Below are 23964 nucleotides of genomic sequence, written 5' to 3'. Positions count from 1 at the left end.
CCACACTATAAGTGGAATGTCACCTTGGGTTGTTTTTCCATTTGGTGTGACAGCACTGATTTAAATGGACACCATATTCACCAACACAACTTTCGCTTAATTAAGCAGTTTTAAAGTATAGATCATGTCTGAATTGTCACTGCTCAATTCTCTGCCATTTAGGAGTTAATCCCTTAAGGACCAAACTTCTGGAATAAAAGGGAATCATGACATGTCACATGTCCTTAAGGGGTTAAAGGATCACTATAGGGTCAGGAACACAAACATGTATTCCTGATCCTATAGTGTTAAAACCACAATCTAGCCCCCCTGGGCCCCTTATGCCTCCATAAAGATCTTACTGTATTCAAGCCTGAAACTGTAGATCTGCATGCTGTTTGCCTCAGAAAAACAAGCTGTCTGCTGACATCTTCAGAAGTGGTATCCTGATCCAATCACAATGCTTCCCCATAGGATTGGCTGAGACTGACAAAGAGGCAGATCAGGGGCAGAGCCAGCATGATTCAAACACAGCCCTGGCCAATCAGCATCTCCCCATAGAGAAGAATTAAATCAATGAATCTCTATGAGGAAAGTTCAGTGTCTGCATACAGAGGGAGGAGACACTGAATGTTTGGATGCATTTTAGGCAGCCATGACCCAGGAAGGATCTCTAACAGCCATCTGAGGAGTGGCCAGTGAAGTTATCACTAGGCTGTAATGTAAACACTGCATTTTCTCTGAAAAGACAGTGTTTACAGCAAAAAGCCTGAAGGTAATGATTCTACTCACCAGAACAAATTCAATAAGCTGTAGTTGTTCTGGTGACTATAGTGTCCCTTGAAATAACTTGTTTCCTTTTATACAGCCCCAGCCACACCTTCCCTGGCTTTGACTGACACAGTCTGCATGAAAACAAAATTATTTCATTTTCAAATCGCATGTTAACTTAAAAGTTAAAAGTTTTTAACTGCTGCTCTGTAAATTGATCTTTAATTACATACAGGAGGCTCACGCATGGTCTAGCAAGCTATTATCAGAGCAGAAGATAAGAAATTCTAAATTAAACAGAATATGCAATAAAGGAAGTGTAAACATTAGATGCCTCTTTACAGGAAGTGTTGAGGAAGGCGGTGTGATTAGGCCTGCATAAGTAAAGTGATTTAACTCCTAAATGGCAGAGAATTGAGCCGTGAGACAACAGGGGCATGATTTATACACCAAAACCACTTAATTAAGCTAAAGTTATTTTGGTGTCTATTTAAGTTTATGTTGAACATCAGTTTGAAATTGCAAACTAAATAGCGTACAATTCAAAAATAATGATAAAAATTAAGATTACACCTCAATACTTTTGTAACAGAGAGTTATTAGTTTAGATTAGATTAGATTTAGGGCCCATCTCCACACTATTTATCTAAATAACTTACTTACCCCTAATCCAGAAACAAGGATGTAATCACACTATAGTCCTGTTCCACCTCACTAGTGATAATCTCCAAGAGAAGCACTTGGACAAAGAGCTCACGCATGGAAATCACCGCGATTCTCCAGCAATGCTTCCCTATGAGTAGTAATCATTTTTGCTTTGAGCGATGCATTGACAGATGGGAGGATTTACTAAGGGGGTTTATACAAGTGCAGATTTCTTTTCAAATCAGTACTTTTATAAAACAAAACGTCTGCAAGCTGGCATGATTTAGTGGTTTAAAGTGTCCCTTAATCTGTCAACTGCATGTGCAAAGAGTCACAATAATAGACGTGTCATGTATGTACATAGCTCTTAAAATAAATAAAACTGAATGACTACACACAGGAGCTTAAGAAAACACTGCAAACAGAAAATGAATGCCTTTTTAATGTCTTACCAGGATAAGAGATTACAAAATGCACCCCAAATTAGCTAGAAATACTGAGAATTTAGAAACAAAAAATAATAATCTCTGAACATCCCATGATTGGCACAAATATACAGGTAGTGCTAAATATATCGGAGAATTCCTATGTAAGTTGTCTAAGGGAAATGTAGTCATCAAGCTGACTGATTTATTAACATAAATAATAAAGTTCATATGCAACCAAATCAAATTCATAGCACAGTTACCATTAGTATGACAAATAGCTCCATTCATGTTTATTAACGAATTACGCTCTTGAAGCTACAGCACAGGTTTTCACATGGAAATCTATGACAGCATCTGCAAAGTTACATGTACACTCAATCAGTGGTGTATTTAGGATTTGTGCTGCCCTAGGCAGGAAGGTGCTCGGGCAGCCCCCCCCCCCCTTAATTTAAATTTTCCCCACCCCTTCCAGTCAAGGCCGCACTTTGACTGACAGACACACCCACTCACTGATAGATGCATACACTCATTGACAGACACACACTCTCATATACAATGACAAATAAACACACACTCACTGATTTGACACACTGATAGACAGACACACTATTACTCGGACACGCACTGACAGACGCACAAACTCAGTGACCGACACACACACATTCACTTAGACACAAACATTCACTAACAGACACACACTCACAGATACACGCACACACATTCACTTACAGACACACACACACACACACACACATACATTTCCCCCAACACTCACAAATTATTTATTTTTATTTTAAATCCTCCCGCCCTCCCTGGGAGAGCTGGAGTGGATTACTTACCTGTGGTCCAGTGGTGCTGCTAGGCGGGCGAACAGGCTGAGTAGGCGGCGAGGGAGCTCTGATTTTCCTGCTCAGCTCCCTTGCGCGCCGCTTAGTGTTGCCGGGAGCCGGTCTGACGTCATATTCCGGCTTCATTAAGAGGCGCAGAGGGAGCTGAGCAGGAAGAGCTCAGGTGAGTATGCTCCCTCGCTGTCCGCCGCCAGCCTTGAGGGGGTTCAAAAGTGACCAGCTGGCCAGCTCTTGAGCCACCCAGGACACGAGGCAAGCAAGGGATCTGCCTGGGCGTTTGGGGGCGGCTTTTTTTTGCCACCCCCTGCAATGTGCCGCCCAAGGCAGATGCCTTGTTTGTCTTGTGTAAGATACGTCCCTGCACTCCATATAGCAAACATTACATGTAAAGGGAAGTTAAAGAAACACTATAGTCACCAAAACAACTTTAGCTTAAAGAAAGAGTTTTGGTGTATAGATCATGCCCCTGCAGTCTCACTGCTTATTTCTCTGCCATTTAGGAGTTAAATAACTTGTTTCGGTTTAGGCAGCCCTAGCCACACCTCCTTTGGCTGTGACCGACACAGCCTGCATGAAAACAAAATGGTTTCATTTTCAATCAGATGTTAACTTACTTTGAAAGTTTTTATCTCCTGCTCTGTAAATTAAACTTTAATTACATACAGGAGGCTCCTGCAGGGTCTGTCAATTTTTTTCCACAGAGCAGAAGATACAAAATATTTAAATTAAACAGAATTTGCAATAAGGGAAGTGTTAATATTAGATGTACATGAAGTGTTTAGAAAGGCTATGTAAGACACATGCAGGGAAGTGTGGCTATGGTTGTATAAACAAAGTGATGTAACTCCTAAATGGCAGAGTATTGAACAGTGAGACGGCAGGGGCATGATCAATTGACCAAAACTGCTTCATTAAGCTAAAATTGTTTTGGTGACTGACGTCCCTTTAAGTCTTGCCTTTTGATACCACTCAGAGACTGGATTAGAGGTCTGGTTGTTTTTGCTAATTGCCGCAGCTATAAGGAATTACATGCATTCTGAAAGAAACAAAGAATTTCTTGCACCATAACATATACAATGGACTCAAGTTATTATAGAGTGTCCCTTTAAGTTTAGATTTAACTTACTTATTTAGTATGCATGGAGGTCCACATTTTAAAAGGAAAAAATATTCTTCAGGTAAAAATTTGAATGCATATGTAAAAATATTATACTTATTTTGCCAAGAAAATTAATTTATACATTTACTTTTTTCCAATGTTTTTAACAAAGCATTCAAATACAGGCTGGAGCTAAGATTAAGTTCTATCCAAACATCCCAACCCAATTGTGCTAAACAGTCTTGTGGCTGCCATAGGATTTTGTAGTCAAATATATATGAAAAGTGGGTCTTCAAAGTCATCACAATTACAAACTTCACCTGCGGTGACTGTGGGGATTTCAAATACTTGGCAAAGAAGAGTGCAGATGTATCTTCAAAATAAATTAGGAATTGCTTGTTGCCAATATACTTGAAATCTTTATATTTAAAGTATCTGGCACAGATCCCATACAAATGAACATTTAAAAAGCATAGATCCGTTTCCATTAGTAGTGCAATTTTATGTTTTGTTCATTCTTGAAGCAGTAGCAGAATATGTGTATATATTGGCTGGAATTGTAAGGACTATTGGGAGAATTCTAGATCATAACAATAGAACTCCTTGCTGTAATTACTCTGTATGATTTCTAATACTAATAAATACTCTAAAATTAGGGGTGTGGATTGAAAAAAAATCTTTTTTTTTTTAAAATCTACTTTCCAAAGGACTAAAGTAGTAGCCCAATCTACTTGTCTGTCACGACAATTTACTTGTCCTCAAACAAAATGTAAAATTATAAAAGTTTAAGGATCCTAAATACACTTTGACATTGGGGGTGATGATTACTAAACTCCGAATTTCCCCAAATTAAATCTGAAACAAAAAAAAACAGCCCAAAATAGCTGACCTGGAAAAATACTCTAACTCAAGCATAATTACGACCAGCTATGTCTTACATTTGGATTTAATGTGCAAACATTTGGATTTTATTGTCTCGCCCTCTGTCCTCCCTCATAGCGTGTGTGGTATGTTTTGGCTGGGTGTAATGTATATAGTGTGTGTGTGTGTGTGCTGGCTGCATAATGGGTGTCTAGTGTATGCTGGATGGTTTTTGTGTGTAGGCAGTATGTTATGTGTGCTGGCTGTATGATTAGTGTAGGCTGTATGTTGTGTGTCTGGTGTTTGTGTAGACTGTATGGTGTGTGGATGTGTGCTGGCTGTATGCATGCACTGTGGTGTGTGCTGGAATTCCTACTCTCGCCAGCCCTTAAAGCGGCACTGTCATGCCGAACTTACCTTTCCTCAATCTCTTCCTCTTCTCCCCCTCTCTCAGGATCTGTTATTCTTTTCTTCCTGTCTTCTTTAGTTTTCTTTAAAATCATAAGACAAAGTAGGGACTCTGTCTTATGGAGGATTCCTCCGCTTGACCAGCTCTGACCAGCGGAGGAGCAAAGTGTGCTTCATTTCCGCTGGTCAGAGCAATTTTCCCATGATCCCTAGCTTTCCTCCCTGTTCCCACAATGCTTCCTGTCAGTATTGCCGAAAGTCCTGTCACTTAGACAGAACGCCGGCAAAACTGCCGAATTGCATCCTAACAGAATGAGCACCGTTTCTCCATTGGTGTTAGGATGCAATTCGGTACTTTGTTCGGATCGGAATTTCATTCAAATGAATGAAACTCCGATCCTATTCATTGCTGTGGCTGCATCTTGCAGCCGCTTAGTAGATAACTCCCTAATTCCCACAGTATTAGGGAGCTATCTACTAAAAGGCTGAAAGACCTAAATTGGTCTTTCAGCCAAATTTACTAACACCAAGTAAAAATGACTTGGTATTAGTAAATAATATGCCCCTACTCGCTATACCGCGAGTAGGGGCATGTCTAGTAAGCAGTGAGCAGCCTGTGGCTGCTCACTGTAGAAAAAAAATAAAAATATTGCCCCCCACCCCTAAATGAAGGGTGGGGGCCGTAAAGTAAAATAAGGGAGGGAGACCTATTGTCCCCCCCCCCCGGCCCCCACCCCTGAGCGGTGGGTGGGGGCCATAAAGATAATGAGGGGGGGGGACCTACTGTCCTCCCCCCCGGCCCCCACCCCTGGGCGGCGGGTGGGGGCCATAATAGTAGTAGGGGGGTGGGGACCTACTGTCCTCCCCCCGGCCCCCACCCCTGGCCGGCGGGTGGGGGCCATAATAGTAATAAAGGGGGGGGGGGACCTACTGTCCTCCCCCCTGGCCCCCACCCCTGGGCGGCGGGTGGGGGCCATAATGGTAATAAGAGGGGGGGGGACCTACTGTCCTCCCCCCCCGGCCCCCACCCCTGGGCGGCGGGTGGGGGCCATAATAGTAATAGGGGGGGGGGGACCTACTGTCCTGCACCCCCCGGCCCCCACCCCTGGGCGGCGGGTGGGGGCCATAATAGTAATAGGGGGGGGGGACCTACTGTCCTCCCCCCCCCGGCCCCCACCCCTGGGCGGCGGGTGGGGGCCATAATAGTAATAAGGGGGGGGGACCTACTGTCCTCCAGCCCCCGGCCCCCACCCCTGGGCGGCGGGTGGGGGCCCTAATGGAAAAAGGGGGGGGGGGGACCTACTGTCCTCCCCCCCGGCCCCCACCCCTGGGCGGCGGGTGGGGGCCATAATAGTAATAAGGGGGGGGGGATCTACTGTCCTCCCCCCCCGGCCCCCACCCCTGGGCGGCGGGTGGGGGCCATAACGATAATGGGGGGGGGACCTACTGTCCTCCCCTCGCCCCCACCCCTGGGCGGCGGGTGGGGGCACTAAGTAAATTCCCCCCCCCCCCCATCAAGGTGACTAGGGGTGCCCAAGCCCCTAGTCACCCACCCCCCACCCAAATAAAAAATGCCCCTACCTACCCCCCTCACCCTAAAAAATAGTGAGGGGGGAATAAAATTGCTAACCTGTAAAGTAAAATTAAACTTACCATTCGACGTCTTCTTTTTTCTAAAATCTTCATTTTTCAGCCCCAAAAAAGGCCAAACAAAAAACCATCATAGCCGTCGAACTAAAAATAAAATAAAAAACCCGAGCGCAAAAAAAAATAATCCATCTTCACCCATGGAGGGCTCCGCGCAGACTGAGCTCCGCAGGGCGGGGCAAGGCTTATAAAGCCTTGCCCTGCCCTGCAATTAGCCTAAGAACACTCTGATTGGTGGGTTTAAGCCAATCAGAGTGCTCTTTGTCATTTTACAAGCGTGGGAAAGTTCTTTGGAATTTTCCCACGCTTGTAAAATGTCACAGAGCACTGTGATTGGATGGCTTGAAATCCATCCAATCACAGTGCTCTGTGTCATTTTACAAGCGTGGGAAAGTTCTTTGGAATTTTCCCACGCTTGTAAAATGACACAGAGCACTGTGATTGGATGGCTTGAAATCCATCCAATCACAGTGCTCTGTGTCATTTTACAAGCGTGGGAAAGTTCTTTGGAATTTTCCCACGCTTGTAAATTGACACAGAGCACTGTGATTGGATGGCTTGAAATCCATCCAATCACAGTGCTCTGTGTCATTTTACAAGCGTGGGAAAGTTCCAAAGAACTTTCCCACGCTTGTAAAATGACAAAGAGCACTGTGATTGGATGGATTTCAAGCCATCCAATCACAGTGCTCTGTGACATTTTACAAGCGTGGGAAAATTCCAAAGAACTTTCCCACGCTTGTAAAATGACAAAGAGCACTCTGATTGGCTTAAACCCACCAATCAGAGTGTTCTTAGGCTAATTGCAGGGCGGGGCAAGGCTTTATAAGCCTTGCCCCGCCCTGCGGAGCTCAGTCTGCGCGGAGCCCTCCATGGGTGAAGATGGATTATTTTTTTGTGCGCTCTGGTTTTTTCTTTTTCGTCGGGTTTTTTTTTTTTGCGCTCGGGTTTTTTATTTTATTTTTAGTTCGACGGCTATGATGGTTTTTTATTTGGCCTTTTTTGGGGCTGAAAAATGAAGATTTTAGAAAAAAGAAGACGTCGAATGGTAAGTTTAATTTTACTTTACAGGTTAGCAATTTTATTCCCCCCTCACTATTTTTTAGGGTGAGGGGGGTAGGTAGGGGCATTTTTTATTTGGGTGGGGGGTGGGTGACTAGGGGCTTGGGCACCCCTAGTCACCTTGATGGGGGGGGGGAATTTACTTAGTGCCCCCACCCGCCGCCCAGGGGTGGGGGCGGGGGGAGGACAGTAGGTCCCGCCCCATTATCGTTATGGCCCCCACCCGCCGCCCAGGGGTGGGGGCCGGGGGGGGGAGGACAGTAGATCCCCCCCCCCTATTACTATTATGGCCCCCACCCGCCGCCCAGGGGTGGGGGCCGGGGGGTGGAGGACAGTAGGTCCCCCCCCCCTTATTACTATTATGGCCCCCACCCGCCGCCCAGGGGTGGGGGCCTGAGAGGAGGACAGTAGGTCCCCCCTCATTCCCATTATGGCCCCCACCCGCCGTCCAGGGGTGGGGGCCGGCGGGGGAGGACAGTAGGCCCCCCGTCCCCCCCTTATTACCCTTTCTTTTTTTTTTTTTTACAGTGAGCAGCCACAGGCTGCTCACTGTTTAGTGGACATGCCCCTACTCGCGGTATAGCGTATAGCATATTGACCCCCATAGAGTGAGGAGGGGACCTGGGGGGCTTATGAAGTGGTGGGGAGCACTGCTCCCTGCCGCTTCTATCTTTACATATTACAAGGAGGGAGCTGCACGCCGGTAGCTCCCTCCTTGTAATAAACCGAACAAACAAACGAACACTGATACACAGTGTTAGTTTGTTCGTCTGATTTTTTCTATTCATTCATTCGTCTGTCTGATGAATGAATGAATAGGTGAAATTCCCGTTCGCATGTCCAGATGTTTCACTGGGCATGTGCGGGAATCTCAGGGCTATCTAGTGTGGGCAGATGACGTGTCCCACAGGGACTTCACCTACCCACACAAAGATGGCGGCGCCCTGAATATAGATCGGGGCAGAAAATAAAGAATAAAAAATAGGTAATGTGGGGGGCATAGGGGCATTTGGGGATGACTAGGGGGTCGATTGGATGTAGTTGAGGCGGGAGGGGGGTTAAAAAAAAAACGGAATTCGGCATGACAGTGCCGCTTTAAGTCAAATCTTTCAGCCTCCAATACATGGAGCACATGCCTCTTACAGACTTCAGTAATTCTGCTCCTCACTGTTCCTTGCGCTCTGACTCACTAGAGCAGCCTGAATTCGTGGATTAAAGGTATTCTAGGTTCCTTTATTGCACAGTCCATTTCATTAAGAATTTCTCATCTCCTGCTCTTTTAATAGCCTTCTAGAACCAGTGGGAGCCTCCTGTGTGTGATTACATTTATAGAGCAGTATAAACAAACTTCTAAAGCAAGTTAACCTCTGATTAAAAATTGCATGTAGGCTGTGTCAGTCACATCCAGGTGTGGTGTTGCTAGGGCTGTATAAACTGAAACAAAAGTGATTTAACTCCTTAATGGCACAGAATTGAGCATTTAGCCTGCAGGGGCACTATCTGTACATCTAAACTATTGGCATAGTTTTTGTTATGCCAATAGTATCCCTCTAAGGAGTTTGAGGTGGACTAGGTGTTGAGTACTTACAATATTTGCGGGGATTCATAAGTCAAGTTTTGAAAGAGAAAACCATGCAGGAATAACACAGGAACACTGGGCCAAATTGTATTCATAGGTATATTAATAGTTAGACATTGGTATATAGATAATGATTATTATTTCCATTACTAGGAATTTGGCACAATAACAATGTCAACATCATGACACCGCCACATCAATGTCACCATGATGCGGCAAATAACCAATGGCATGATATTTAAAATATTGTAAAAGTAACATGCCAAGCTGCAGACCTAAAACAAAAAAACAACACATATGTTTATATGTGTAATGCGACCCTGCTCTACTTGCTACTTGGACTATGTATAGAGCTCCGCTTTGCAAGAATGTGATCCAAAATTATCACAAAAAACATGTTGGCAATGGAACTCCAAGCATATATCACAAAGTTTATGTTAAAACAGCCAAGTTGGACAAACAGCAGCTGAGGAATGATCCCAATTTACTGCTTTTGGCTTACATTTCAAAATTGTTGTGTTTTTTTTTTTTTTTTTCAGTTTAGAAAGCAGTAAACAACCCCTTTTTCTGAAACATACAATACATGTTTAATGCTTTAATAAGGAAATATGGCTATTTTTTCAGATACAAATTACGCTTCATTCAGGTTGTTTTCCCTACCTAGCAGGAGAGCTGCATGGTACCCAGACATATCTGATAAGCTGGTACTTCCGGACCAAAGGATGCAGGGATTTCTCTGTCTTACACATTGTGAGCCACAATACGTCTGTTCTACGTGTCGTTGGGAACTTCTAAATTAAGGCCATGCACCCACTCTGCACCCAAAGATGTACCAAGGCTCATGCCACAACAAATGCTTGAACCCACTGCAGTCATTTAGAAACATATTGGTAACTATTAAAAGAATTAACAGATAATGTTACCAAAGGCAAGTTGCCGTGACAATCTCTTAGCAAAAATAAATAAAATGGGAGGGAATAAGTAAAATGATATATAGCTATTTATAGTACATTCAGGTGATTTGTACCGTACCATAATAACCTGTCAGACAGCCTCCCTTGGGTCAGGCACCTACGGCTTCACTTCAGGTGCTCTATCACTAACCTAGGGGCATAAACTGACATGATCCGGCCCTCTGCGCCAGAGATTATTACTGAGAATATAAACTTCTAGAACCGCCTAAGACATGGGTTACAGCAAGCTTTTTATTTAAGCAGAGTAATGAACCTTGTAAAAATATAGAAAAATATGTCAACTGAAAAGGTGAAAATTAATTAATTTTTTTAATTACATAATACATTTAAAAGAAAAAAAACTGCACTGTTGTTGTTGTTGTGCCTAAATGAGTTACACATTTAAACAGAACAGAATTACTAAATTCTTTTACATATTAGGAAAAGATGTGTCATGATACAGGTGTACAAGTCCAGTGCAGACAAATACAAAGGACCTCATCAGCTGCTTGACATTGCTCTAGGAGGGAGATGAATATATGTAACCGAGTGATCCCTCCAAGGGATGCGCATCAACTAACTATTACAGAAAGAAACTTCCAGATGCAGCAATTATATTTGATGAGCATGTGGCAGCAGTCAGACTCTCGGAGAGGAGGGAAAGGAGAGCAACATAAGCAAAAAAAAAAAAAAGAATGAAAGAAAGAAAGAAAAAGGAATTAAAAAAAAAATACATCAATTCTGGATTTTCTTTCTTTTCAGAAACCAGATGAGAACATTTAGGCGCCTAATGGTAATAGGACCGAGATCCACAGACAGCAGGCGACCAAGCAATGCGCCAGGAACCATTTGGCTGACATGTTAAGGGTCGATAACAGTAAAAAATTCTCACAATACCTAAAAGCAGGCAGAGGAAAGAAAGTCATACAGAGGAGTGAATGGGAAAGAACTACATTTTAAATGTAAAATTTTATTTAAAAAAAATATATATATAAAATAGTGTAAACTAAATTATTAACCGAATGCCTATAAATTACTATTTCGCCGTCAGTGATGTCCGTGACTCCGCTGCACAGTTCTTGGAGAATATTTGCTTGTGGCACAATTCTAAAGGGCAACATTTGTCTACATTACAATTAAAAGCAAATTAGCAAAATGGAGGATTACTAAAACGTATGATATGAAAACATGTGACATTTAGAAAGAATACAATTTTCAATGTCTGTCTGATGGTATACAAGATGGTAGACTATGCATTTAAACATAAGAGTGATCTAGGTGTTCATTATAACAATGTATATAAGAGAGGCATACAGTGGAGGCTTGTCAAAGAGGCAGCTTGATGACTGCCTACAAGCCTCCCCCTCAATTCATAAATTAATTAAAATCTAAGTGAAGTGTGCATTGGAGAAATAGGTCATGATTATATCTACAGTCTTCTCCCCTTTAGAATCGCTGTAGATGCTTCTCACAGGCAGTGCAACTAATCACAGTCCACACACCATAACCACTGTAGCCCTTCAAAAGAGAAGACAATTTAACAACTTATTGGGGACCCAGGTTAGTTATCAAATTGTACTAAAATGGTTGATTACTTACTGTTTGATGGCAACATGGCCAGATTAAGAGCCCAGTGGGCCTGGTGCGGCCTAATTATAAAATCTTATCAACCAAAAACACTAAAACAGTCCTACCTCCCAAGCGTCATGTATCTGATGGAGATGGTGCTGGAGGGAAACTCATAGGATGCAGCTATGAGAAAACACATACCCTATGCTAATCTCAAACTTTCATCTTCCAAGTAAATCCATACCCACTAACAGCAGTGTCCAGTAAAGCAAGAAGTCTATGGACAGGGCAAAAAGGTGGGCCACTGATGCAAATCACATAACCAGAACTGCCGAAAGGGGCGAACATACCCAAAAAGGGGTGTCACGTCTCCCAGCGTCCCCATGTCACTAGGACACTAGGGGACATTGAGAGACATGGGGACACAGAGACATTGGGACACAGATACTAGGGAACACTGGGAGACCTAGGGACACTGAGTGACAGACACTGTGATACATAGGGGACACTGGAGACTTGATAAAGACCTGGGTACAGGTCAAAACATAGTGGTGTCCAATAAACCTGCTTAAATCTATCGCAGTGAGTGCCTGAGATGTTTTTCTTTTATACTGGGGACACAGACACTTGGGGAGCACTGTGAGACATGGGGACACTGGGAGACTCTGGGAGACTAGTGGACATTAAGACACTACAGACACAGGAAACCAGGGACATTGGGAGACATGGGGCATCGAGATACTAAGGACACTGGCAGGGAGACTTTTTTTTTTTTAAATCAAAGGGCCTATTCCATGGGCTTGGGCCTGGAGTAGAAGCTCCAGCGGCCCTATGTTAATCCGGTCCTGGACAGCAACCATGCACTCCTGGTACCTTAGCCACTACAGTGGGCTGTAGTGGTTAGAGTGCTTGAGATGTCCCTGCAAGAATTCAGAGAAAAAAAATGCCTTTTTTCAAAAATGCAGGCCAGTGGTGTTTATCTAGAGCTGTCATTGGGTAACAGTATCAGGGGGTGGAGGTGGACCTCTTTATAGCGTTAGTACATTATTTTTTTTTATAGGTTTCTGGTGTTGAACTGGACATGATGTCTCACTGGGTATGGGGTTGAATACATGGTGTAAGTAGGCAGAGCTAAGGAGGAAGGGGCATGGTCCCACAAACTTTAAATTTCTCCATGCTCCAAAATACTTGCCATGAATGGAAATTCTATGAATAATGCCAGATCTGTAGAGACGATTGAATGAACTATATGGCAGTCTATCAGTGTATAACAAACGCTTTAAACCAAGCATGTCAAACTCAAAGTTTAGCATGGGCCAAATAAACAAGGTTTAAGTTTATGTGGGCCGCAAAAAAAAAACCCAAAACTAAAATTTTCATAGAAACATAGGTTTATTTTGAAAAGTACAGTATAAAAAAAACAAAAAAAAACAGCATCCCCCTCTACTAAATCACAGCACCACCCTCAACTAAATTCCAGCACCCCTTATAGCAAACAAGCAGACTCCACTCACATTGCCGAGGCAGTATGAGACTCTGGAGTCCGGCCTCTGGTATACCCCAAATGACGCCGTCCGCACCCTGTGCCAAAGCGAATCCTCCCACTAATTATTGAAGCCCTGTGTAGGTGGAGCACGTTGACATCAAGTCGGAATGTGACGTGGCGTTGCGTGCCTCCATGCACCTACAGGTCCTCCACTGTCCAGCCATGGCCATTGCAACACTGACCGACACACACACATTCTTGTACACACACTCATCTTTGTATTTATCCCTGGGGTCCAGTGAAGATCTCCTTCCTGCTCCTTCACGTGCACAGTTTAGTGATGCTGGTTGCCGGAATATGATGTCATATTCCGGCACCCATCATTACAGACAGCGCGCGCGAGGGAGCAGGAAGACTGAGCTCCTCCAGCGACCTCTGCAAGTCCCAGCCGGGTAAATTTCAGCAGAGTAGGCACCTGCAATGTGGTGAAAGCAGGTGCCTAGCAGGTGCCAAGCATTAACTCACGGCTCGCTGGGCCGCAAAGATGTGCATCGTGGGCCGCATGCGGCCTGCGAGTTTGACATGCTTGCTTTAACCCCTTAAGGAGCAAACTTCTGGAATAAAAGGGAATCATGACATGTCACACATGTCATGTGTCCTTAAGGGGTTAAACGGGAGCTATAGGCAGCAAAATAATTTTAGCTTAAATGGACATTATAGTCACCATAACTACTACAGCTTTTTGTAGTGGTTCTGGTGTCTATTACCTGTCCCTGCAGTTTTAGCATTTTAAGCACTACCTTTTCAGAGAAAAGGAAGTAATTACATTGCTGCCTAAGAAAATCTCTAGTGGCAGTCACTCAGCCATTAGAGGTGCTTTCTAGTCCAGTGCTTTGCATGGAGACGTTGAAAGTTCCCCATAGAGATGTATTGAGCAGATGCTGGTTTGTGCAGCTTGGCTTTTTGCCGCACATGCGCAATAGCCTCCATATGCTTTCTTATGGGAAAGCCTTGGATTGGCTGAGATCATAGTGGCGGAGCCAAGTGTGACAAGACCGGTGCGAAATAAGAGAAAAGATAAGTAAACTCACCTTTTTATTGTAATCCGAGGCTGGTCATCTAAACACTTACTATAGGACTATCGTGTCAGGAATACATTATAGTGTTCCTTTAATGAAAACGTTTTTTGTGTATAGATCATGCCCCTGCAGTCTCAATTCTCTGTCATTTAGGAGCTAAATCACTTTGTTTATACAGCCCTAGTTACGCCTCCCTGCATGTGACTTGCACAGCCTTCCTAAACACTTCGTGAAAATGAACCTAGATATTCAAGGTTCCTGTAATTGCACAGTATGTTCTAGAATTTCTGCTCTCATGCTCTGTTAATAGCCTCGTAGAGCCTGCAGTAGTCTCCTTTGTGTAATTAAAGTTCAATTTAAAGAGCAGAAAATAAAACCTTCTAAAGCAAGTTAACCTATGATTGAAAATGTAAACTTTTTTTTATGTGCGCTATGTGAGTCACAGCCAGGGAAAGTTTGGCTAGTGCTCCATAAACAGAAACAAAAGCGATTTAAAGGGACACTCCAGGCACCCATCACCCTTAACCCTGCAAGTGTAATTATTGCAGTTTTCTATCAGACAGCCACTAGACAGCCTCAAGCGTCGCTGGAATCCCCATAGGAAAGCAATAAATAATGCTTTCCTATGGGGAGATCTAATGCGCATGGACGGTCATTGCCGCGCATGAGCATTAGCTCTCCCCCGCCGGCTGACGTCAGTGGGGGAGGAGCATGGTCAGAGCCTGACCCAGCGCAGAGGGACATCTGCGCTAGATTAATGTTTTAACCCCTTCAGCAACATGGGATGGGGATGGGAGGGGGGTACTGAAGGATTCTGCAGTGCCAGGAAAACGGATATGTTTTCCTGGCACTGGAGAGTCCCTTTAACTCCTAAACTGCAGATAATTGAGCAGTGAGACTGCAGATACATGATCTATACACAAAAACTGTTTCATTAAGCTAAGTTAAGTTGTTTTGATGCCTATATAGTGTCCCTTTAAAGGAAAATTTAAGCACCATACCTACTGAATATCATTGAATTTGAGATGTTGCTAATGAAGTGCAGGAACCATTTCCTGGATCTGGGTCAAACCATTTGAGCAGTCTCCTCAAATACTGGCCAGGTTGCTACTGCAGAAGTTCCAGTGACAGAGCAGACATGGTGTTTTCGGTCCACAGACCCCTCCTTAGTGGAATGTGTGGAGTTTTTCTCCTCTTTGAGGTATCATACAGGAGAAGTCTTCTGGTCTATTTAAGAATTCTATAATTCCTATAACTCGCTCCACAGAAGATTTAAACAGATCTGTACATGCCATTTAGTATTTGCATTTAGTGGACACATGGTAGGTAAATTCTAAAGCTGGGGGGTATGTCAGCCATACGGTAATAGAAATACCATTTTAAATGTTACAATCTCAGTCTGAGCTACATTGATTAAAGTTGAAATTTAGTTTGCAGTACAAGTTACTTTGTGTACCGCCTTAACATTTTTTTAAACATGTTATTTATATAAATATTGCAGTCTGTTAGACATATGAACAAATCACCCAACTAGGATATCATTATCCTTGCTTGCAATAAAGTTATATGGGGTAAGTGTGCCCACTACCTTTTCAGCTCTCCACTTATAGGTGTTGGTTTTTCACTTATACCGCCTTATAGATTTAGGATATAATTATATCTATAATTATAGAACCTTAAAAAACAATGTATATTTAATGCTAGTACAGTCTTTCAATAATCAATTGATACAGTCACATACTGTGACTGGCACCATAAAGATTCTAAGTATTATTTTTGCATCAGCATATCTTTATATAATAAATTACAAAACACGGTAAATATTGGATTTTGGTCACAACCCTTAGTTATATATTACATACCCCACTTTCAAAGATAGATCAATAGTAGACAGATATAGAAATTATATTCTATGTGATTTAAAAATATATATATATTTTATTTTTTTTAATTAGTCTACGCATTCTTCCTGTTTCCTGACATCTGTCAGATTGCTAGTAGATACACCTTACTCAATGTGTCAAGCTCTTTGTAATGTGTTAGTATTTTTTTTATAATAAAATGTTTTTATACTGTCTGGATATTTATTCTGTTACACAATCTGAATTATAATCACATGGTTATTAGTGGATAGCATTAAATACAATTTAAATAAAATTCACAATGAACGAGCACAAATAAATTATGTAATTTTCTTTTATCAATTAACTTTTTTTTTTATATCCTTTTTTTAAAAGAAATACGTAGATTGTAATCCTAAACGGGGGGGATCTTAAATGAGCTCAGCAGCGATGTACAGGCTGGCAGATTGAGTTTCCTTTTTCAATTCATCCAAAAAGTATTGGGGGTGGGGGGGGTTAGTAATATCAGGCATGAAAAGGTTTGAGAATTTAAGCAAACACTCGTGGTTTTGGAAATGTTAGTTCCCATGGTAACCAGCACGGCTGTATTTATATAGCATTATAAACAGATGGTAAAAAGTGGTCATGTTAGTGTGCCTGCCAGCAGATCAATAAAACTGCAGTAGTTCTGTGTGTTTATTAAATAACTTAAGTATACTAGCAACAAGACCCACTAATTCAGAAAAATACAACAAGCCGTGCCTTTTTTCCCCCTTTTTGTTAGTAATAAAATGCAAAATTGCACAGTGAATTCTCTATAGTACACATAGCTTAAACAACTTGGCCAGACGCCCTACAAATGTTTTTATAGTAATTGCTATGCTGGGCACGTCACAACAAATATGAATTTGTCTGGTATGGTGACAACATACATCCTTAATCCCTTTTTAGCAACAAAATGTAAAAGAACCAAAACTGTCCCGAATTCTGCAGTGATATTATAATGGCCGCTCTTCTTGTAAAATGTATCGAACAGGAATAATGTCTAAAATGAAATATTAGGCAACAAAGAAACTCCCCAGGCACTCAAGGTGTTGAATCAGCAAACAGTTTTAATGCAACAAAAAGAACAGCAACGTTTCGACCTCCTAAGAGGTGTTTTTCAAGATCTTTTCAGCTTGAAAAACACCTCTTAGGAGGTTGAAACGTTGCTGTTCTTTTTGTTTTTTATTACAACTGCCTGCGGTTTCAACACCTTGAGTGCCTGGGGAGTTTATTTGTTGCATTATTGTTGTGGGATTGCTGGTCCTGCTCTAGAGCACCGGGTGGCTGCTGGGATTGAGTGCGGCTCCTACCACTTTTGAAAAATGAAATATTATGCATAATATCATTAATGTCAGTTTAGCAATATTTTTGCCATGTTGGCCAGTCAATCTTTGTTCTTTCTTCTCTCTCCATCTTTTTGTATTGTCTAGCATATAAAAAAATAAGAGCAAGCCATTATCATCTTTTACTAGAAGTGTATTCTAGCAATGAGTGTATAGCAATTTTCATTTGTGATTATGCAAAAGCCAAAAGTGACATTGTTACAAATTACAAATAAAACAGTATTTCAGGCAAAGTAAAATACGTTGTATTAAAAGATAGTGTCTTATAATAGTGTTACTGCTTGCTTATCTACCATTTCATTAAGTAAATAAAAGTGTATACTTATTAAATTACAGACAGTACACACAAATTAGTTGGACCTCCAAGATATCTGGTACAACCTTATAATATCACTAATGTATGAAGATTGATATTATATTAAAGATTTCATGCTACTATACAAAAAAGTTTTTAGACCAACATAGCTAGCCTTTCAATGAATTCAAGGTAGCGATTCATTGTAACAATTTTATTCCAGCTTCTCTAGAATCTATTATACAATTGTTGTTTTAATATCACTATAAATAAGGTAACACGGATGTTCTCTTTATAGAAATCACTCTAATTTAAAGTGTATATGGTATATGCACGTTTCATGTATTTCTGGCAGTCCGGGGAAAGGTGAAGTGGAGCACTGGGTATCTTCACTCTTTCGTCCTCTGGAACGGTTTCACATTATTCATGTTTCCAGCAGGTCGCCTTATCATGCTGCACTGCTGACTATGCACTTCCTGTATACCTGCAATGTCCAGTTTAGACTCTTAGGGTGGTGGGACACGAACAGGTATAGTAAGTTAATCATTATAGTATATAAATGTTGTATTGTAATGGTGTAACAGTTTAATTGATATGCTTTCCTGAAGAAGTGAGTGTTCAATGATTTTTTGAATGAGTGGAGACTGGGTGAAAGTCTAACGGAGAGGGGAAGGGAGTTCCACAGAAAAGGTGCAGCCCTGGAGAAGTCTTGAATGCAAGTATCAGAGGTGGGAGTACGGACAGAGGATAGACGTAGGTGTTCGGCAGAGCGCAGGGGCCTCAACGGGACATACTTGTGAATTAGGGAGTATGGGTAGGTTGGAGCAGCATTAGGTAGGGACTTGTAAGTTAGCACCAGAATCTCAAATTTAGCCCTATATATTACTAGAAGCCAATGTAGGGACTGACGGAGCGGGGAGGCGTGGGAGGTGCGAGCGGACAGGAAAATGAGCCTTGCTGCCGAATTCATTATAGATTGAAATGGTGCAAGCTGGGAACAAGTAAGACCACTGAGAAGGGGATTGCAGTAGTCAAGGCGAGAGAGAACAACAGCATGGACCAGCACCTTAGCCGCGTCCTGCGTTAAATAGGGGCGAATGCGTGGTATATTTTTTAGATGGAAGCGGCAGGATTTGGCGATAGATTGGACATGAGGGGTGAAGGAGAGGTTGGAGTCAAAGAAAACACCTAGGTAGCGAGCCTGCGAGGTAGAGGTAATAGTAGCGCCATTGACTTGGATGGAGACAGACATGGGAGTAGCAACACTTGAGGGAGGAAAGACCAGAAGTTCTGTTTCTAACCAGGTTGAGTTTAAGGAAGTGAGCAGCCATCCATTGCAGAGAGGCAGTCAGAGACACGAGTCAAGATGGGTGGACAGATATCTGGGGAGGACAGGTAGATTTGCGTGTTATCCGCATATAAATGATAAGGGAAGCCAAAGGAGTTGATGAGTTTACCAAGGGAGGCAGTATAGATAGAGGACAGTAGGGGACCAAGGACAGAACCTTGGGGAATGCAGACAGAGAGGGGTTAGAGAAAAAAGCGCTGAATTTTTTTTACAAACTCTACTTAAACACCATGGAAGATATATATAGGAGAAAGTCTCACTCTGCATCTGATTTCCTTCACTATAAATTTATGCTGCGCTCCTACACCTTGGCTGTTTTCTCTGCAAAATGAAATTATTTCAACACTAAAAATAAATTCTGTTAGCCCAATAAAAAAGGTATTCTAAGCAGTGGTGTATCCTGGTTTTGTGCTGCCCTAGGCAGGACAAAACTCAGGCGCCCCCCTCCCCCCCACCACCCCCACCCAACCCTTCCCCCCCGCCCCGCCTTCTAAATACACACACACACACACTCACTGACAGATACGCACACATTAGCTAACAGACACACACACACTCACTGACATACACACACACACTCACTGACATACACACACACACTCACTGACATACACTCACACTCACTGACATACACTCACACTCACTGACATACACACTCACACTCACTGACATACACACTCACACTCACTGACATACACACTCACACTCACTGACATACACACTCACACTCACTGACATACACACTCACACTCACTGACATACACACTCACACTCAATGACATACACACTCACACTCAATGACACACACACACACTAGCAGACACACTCACTCACACTAACAGACATACACACACACACACTCACTAACAGACATACACACACACACTCACTAACAGACATACACACACACTCACTAACAGACATACACACACGCACTCACTAACAGACACACTCACACTCACTAACAGACAGACATACACACACTCACACTCACTAACAGACACACTCACACTCACTAACAGACACACACACACTCACTAACAGACACACACACACACTAACAGACACACACACACACTAACAGACACACACACACACTAACAGACACACACACTAACAGATACACACACTAAAAGACACACTCACTAACATACACACTCACTAACATACACACATATACAGACACACACTAACAGATATACACACACTCACTAACAGACATGTACACACACACACACACACACACTAACAGACACACACACACACTAACAGACACACACACACTAACAGACACACACACACTAACAGACAGACATATACACAGACACACACACTCACTAACAGACATGTACACACACACACTCACACTCACTAACAGACACACACACTCACACTCACTAACAGACACACACACTCACTAACAGACACACACACTCACACTCACTAACAGACAGACATATACACACACACTCACTAACAGACAGACATATACACACACACTCACTAACAGACAGACATATACACACACACACACACTCACTAACAGACAGACACAGACAGACATATACACACTCACTTTAACACATTTTTTTTGTTTTAACCCCCCCCCCTCCCCCTTACTTTTGGGAATGCTGGGGGGGGGGTATCTATCTCCCTGGGATCTAGTGGGGCTGCCGGTCGGGCTGCTGGGCTGGTTGCAGGGCGGGCGGGCGGCTGGCGAGGGAGAGCTCCCCCTGAGCTGTCTGCTCAGCTCCCTCGCGCGCCACAAAGTGATGCCGGGAGCCGGAATATGACGTCATATTCCGGCTCCCAGCCTCACTCTGTGGCGCGCGAGGGAGCTGAGCAGACAGCTCAGGGGGAGCTCTCCCTCGCCAGCCGCCCGCCCGCCCGCCCTGCAACCAGCCCAGCAGCTTGACCGGCATGTCATTTAGCCGCACGGCTAACAAGACATTTGCTCTGGGCATTTGGGGGCGGATTTTTTTGCCGCCCCCTGACTTGTTTGCCTCGCGGCTAAAACGTCCCTGATTACAAGATACAAATTGTATCTGTTTTTTTCTGTGATGTAGATTTAAAAAACAGATAAAATTTGTATCTTGTAATACCTTTTTTATTGGGCTAACAGAATTTTTTTTAATGACAAGCTTTCGGGAGAGCCTCCCTTTCTCAAGTCTGAAGCATTTCTGAGCAAGACGACACATAGAATTCAAAACCGAGTTGTAAAACAGGAGTTAAAGCGACATGAGTGCAGACAGATTTGATCGAAAATATACAACATATGTGCAGGTATATGCGTTCATGTGTTTGCGTATACATATATACACTGAACAAAACTATAAACGCAACACTTTTGGTTTTTGCCCCCATTTTTCATTAGCTCTACTCAAAGATCTAAGACTTTTTCTATATACACAAAAGACCTATTTCTCTCAAATATTGTTCACAAATCTGTCTAAATCTGTGTTAGTGAGCACTTCTCCTTTGCCCAGATAATCCATCCACCTCACAGGTGTGGCATATCAAGATGCTGAGTAGACAGCATGATTATTGCACAGGTGTGACTTAGACTGGTCACAATAAAAGGCCACTCTAATGTGTAGGTTAGGTTACAGGGGGTATTATTTGTTTCTATTATATATCTTTATTTTGCTTTAACCCCTTAAGGACGGCGGGCGTTCTATGCCCTAACTGTCCTTTCTACTTTCCCACGCCGGCGATCGCAGTATGGGGATTTACCTGGCAGCCCAGGGAGTCCCCCTCTGTCCTCTTCGGCCCCCCTGGGCCAAGTGATCACGAGGTCCTTGCGAGGACCTCACGATCACATGGACGGCATAGCCTCCCAAGGCTTTGCCAGCAGGGGGAGTGCCTGTAATGACATGCACTCCCCCTGCTGCCTGAAAAAATTAAAAAAATAAAGATAATAACAGTTTAAAATAAAATATATACTTAGATCATATATATATATATGATCGAAGTATATATATATATTTGTGCTCGGAATTTAATACGTAATGGATAGTATCTGAAAGGGCAAAGTTGGTTGTGGTGTGCCGAAACCAACGTACGAGGGGGCCTGTAAATAAAAGAGGGCCCATGGGCGTGGCTTGAGCGCCGAGCGGAATGGCGGCGTGAACCAGGAGCTTCCTGCAGGCTAAACTAAAATACCCGTCTCCACAGCCTCACCGCACAAAATATGGGGAAGAACAACCGGTCCCAACACGCTACCACGGCCACCGACACCCCGAAGGGGTCACAGACGGCAAACATGCGCAAATTCCTCACGGCCCAAGCAGACCAGGCCTCTCAGGCCTCCGGGGAAACGGAAACCTCAGGCACAACCCACACGGCCTTGCCATGCGGCGGACACCATGAGCAGGTACCAAAACCACCCGATCTGCCCCCATCCCAGCTGGACTGGGCAACTATACTGAGCAACCTGCCCATGAAAACGGACCTTAAAGAGGCCAATGACGCCCTCCATAAATCCATCACTGGGGAATTACACACCCTGAGGGAGGACATGCAGGGGATTCACAACAAACTGGCACAACTAGAAGCTGACTGCGACCATGTAACATCGGCGCAGAATGCAACCACGGGCATATTAAAACAACAAGAAATACAGCTCCGCCAAATGGCCCTCCACATGGAGGATCTGGACAACAGGGGGCGACGACAAAACCTCAGAATCCGGGGCTTACCCGAAGATCTGGACCAGACCACGCCAATCCGTGAAACCCTCACGGAAATATTTAACGCCCTCCTGCTGAGGCCGCCCAATACGCCCGTAGAGTTCGTCAGGGCACTCAGGCCCAGAGGCCCGCCGGAGTCCCCACCACGTGACGTAATATGTTGCTTAATGCACTTCCAAGTTAAGGAAGACATCTTGAAAAGTGCCAGGGAACAACGGCAAATCCTACACAAGGGTGCAGAACTACAACTTTACCCAGATTTATCTCCAGCGACCCTAGCATACCGCAGGGCCATGCGCCCCCTCACAAGAGTACTACAGACTAACAAAATTAGGTACCGCTGGAGCTTCCCTAACGGATTACAAATCACTACGAGTACAGGCCCCTTCACGGTGAAGAGCGAAGAAGACCTTAGGGACATTGTGCGGGAACTCCACTTGCCACAGATACAACTGCCATGGCCAGACCCGATGGCCTTCTACACCTTCTCACCTGAGGCACAGAACAGGCCGCAGCAAACACCGAGGCCTAGGAGAACACGACAACAAACCACGCGCCCCTCAGGCGCCAACATGTAAAGAGCCGAACACTTTGGGCCTCCCAACCCGGGGTCCCCCACCGGCACCACTGTCGGACTAAGCAGTCGCTTTCATCTCTGACCCGAGAAAACAGAGACTTTGGACACACCAAATAAACCCCGCTACACTGCAACTAAACACCCCAAAGAGAGACACAGCCCCCTACGACGACGAAGAAGCTACGGAGATCGAGTGCACAACACGGGCTCCACAACTCGGTGGAGCAGGGTAACACAACGGACTAAATGGGCACAGATGGGGTTCCCACTTGGAGGGTGGGGGGAAGCGGGATGGGAACATAATCACTGTTATTCCTCAATACATCACCTGCGCAATTTAATAAGAACTGGGAGGGGCCCTCTGCACCGGCTGGGCCCGGCCGCCGTCACCCACCTGCCCTGTGACGAACTT

The 23964-nt window shown here is 43.7% G+C and overlaps 1 protein-coding gene across 2 annotated transcripts in view; it reads right to left on the bottom strand.

The window, feature by feature from the left end:
* Positions 1-23964, bottom strand: part of PDSS2 (decaprenyl diphosphate synthase subunit 2) — a 304080-nt gene that overhangs the window by 208379 nt on the left and 71737 nt on the right. The gene's annotated exons all lie outside the window — the stretch shown is intronic.

The sequence above is a fragment of the Pelobates fuscus genome, chromosome 2, assembly GCF_036172605.1.
Source record: "Pelobates fuscus isolate aPelFus1 chromosome 2, aPelFus1.pri, whole genome shotgun sequence".
NCBI lineage: Eukaryota > Metazoa > Chordata > Amphibia > Anura > Pelobatidae > Pelobates > Pelobates fuscus.
Note: the sequence above shows the minus strand (reverse complement) of the source record. Positions and strands in the feature narration are given on the sequence as shown.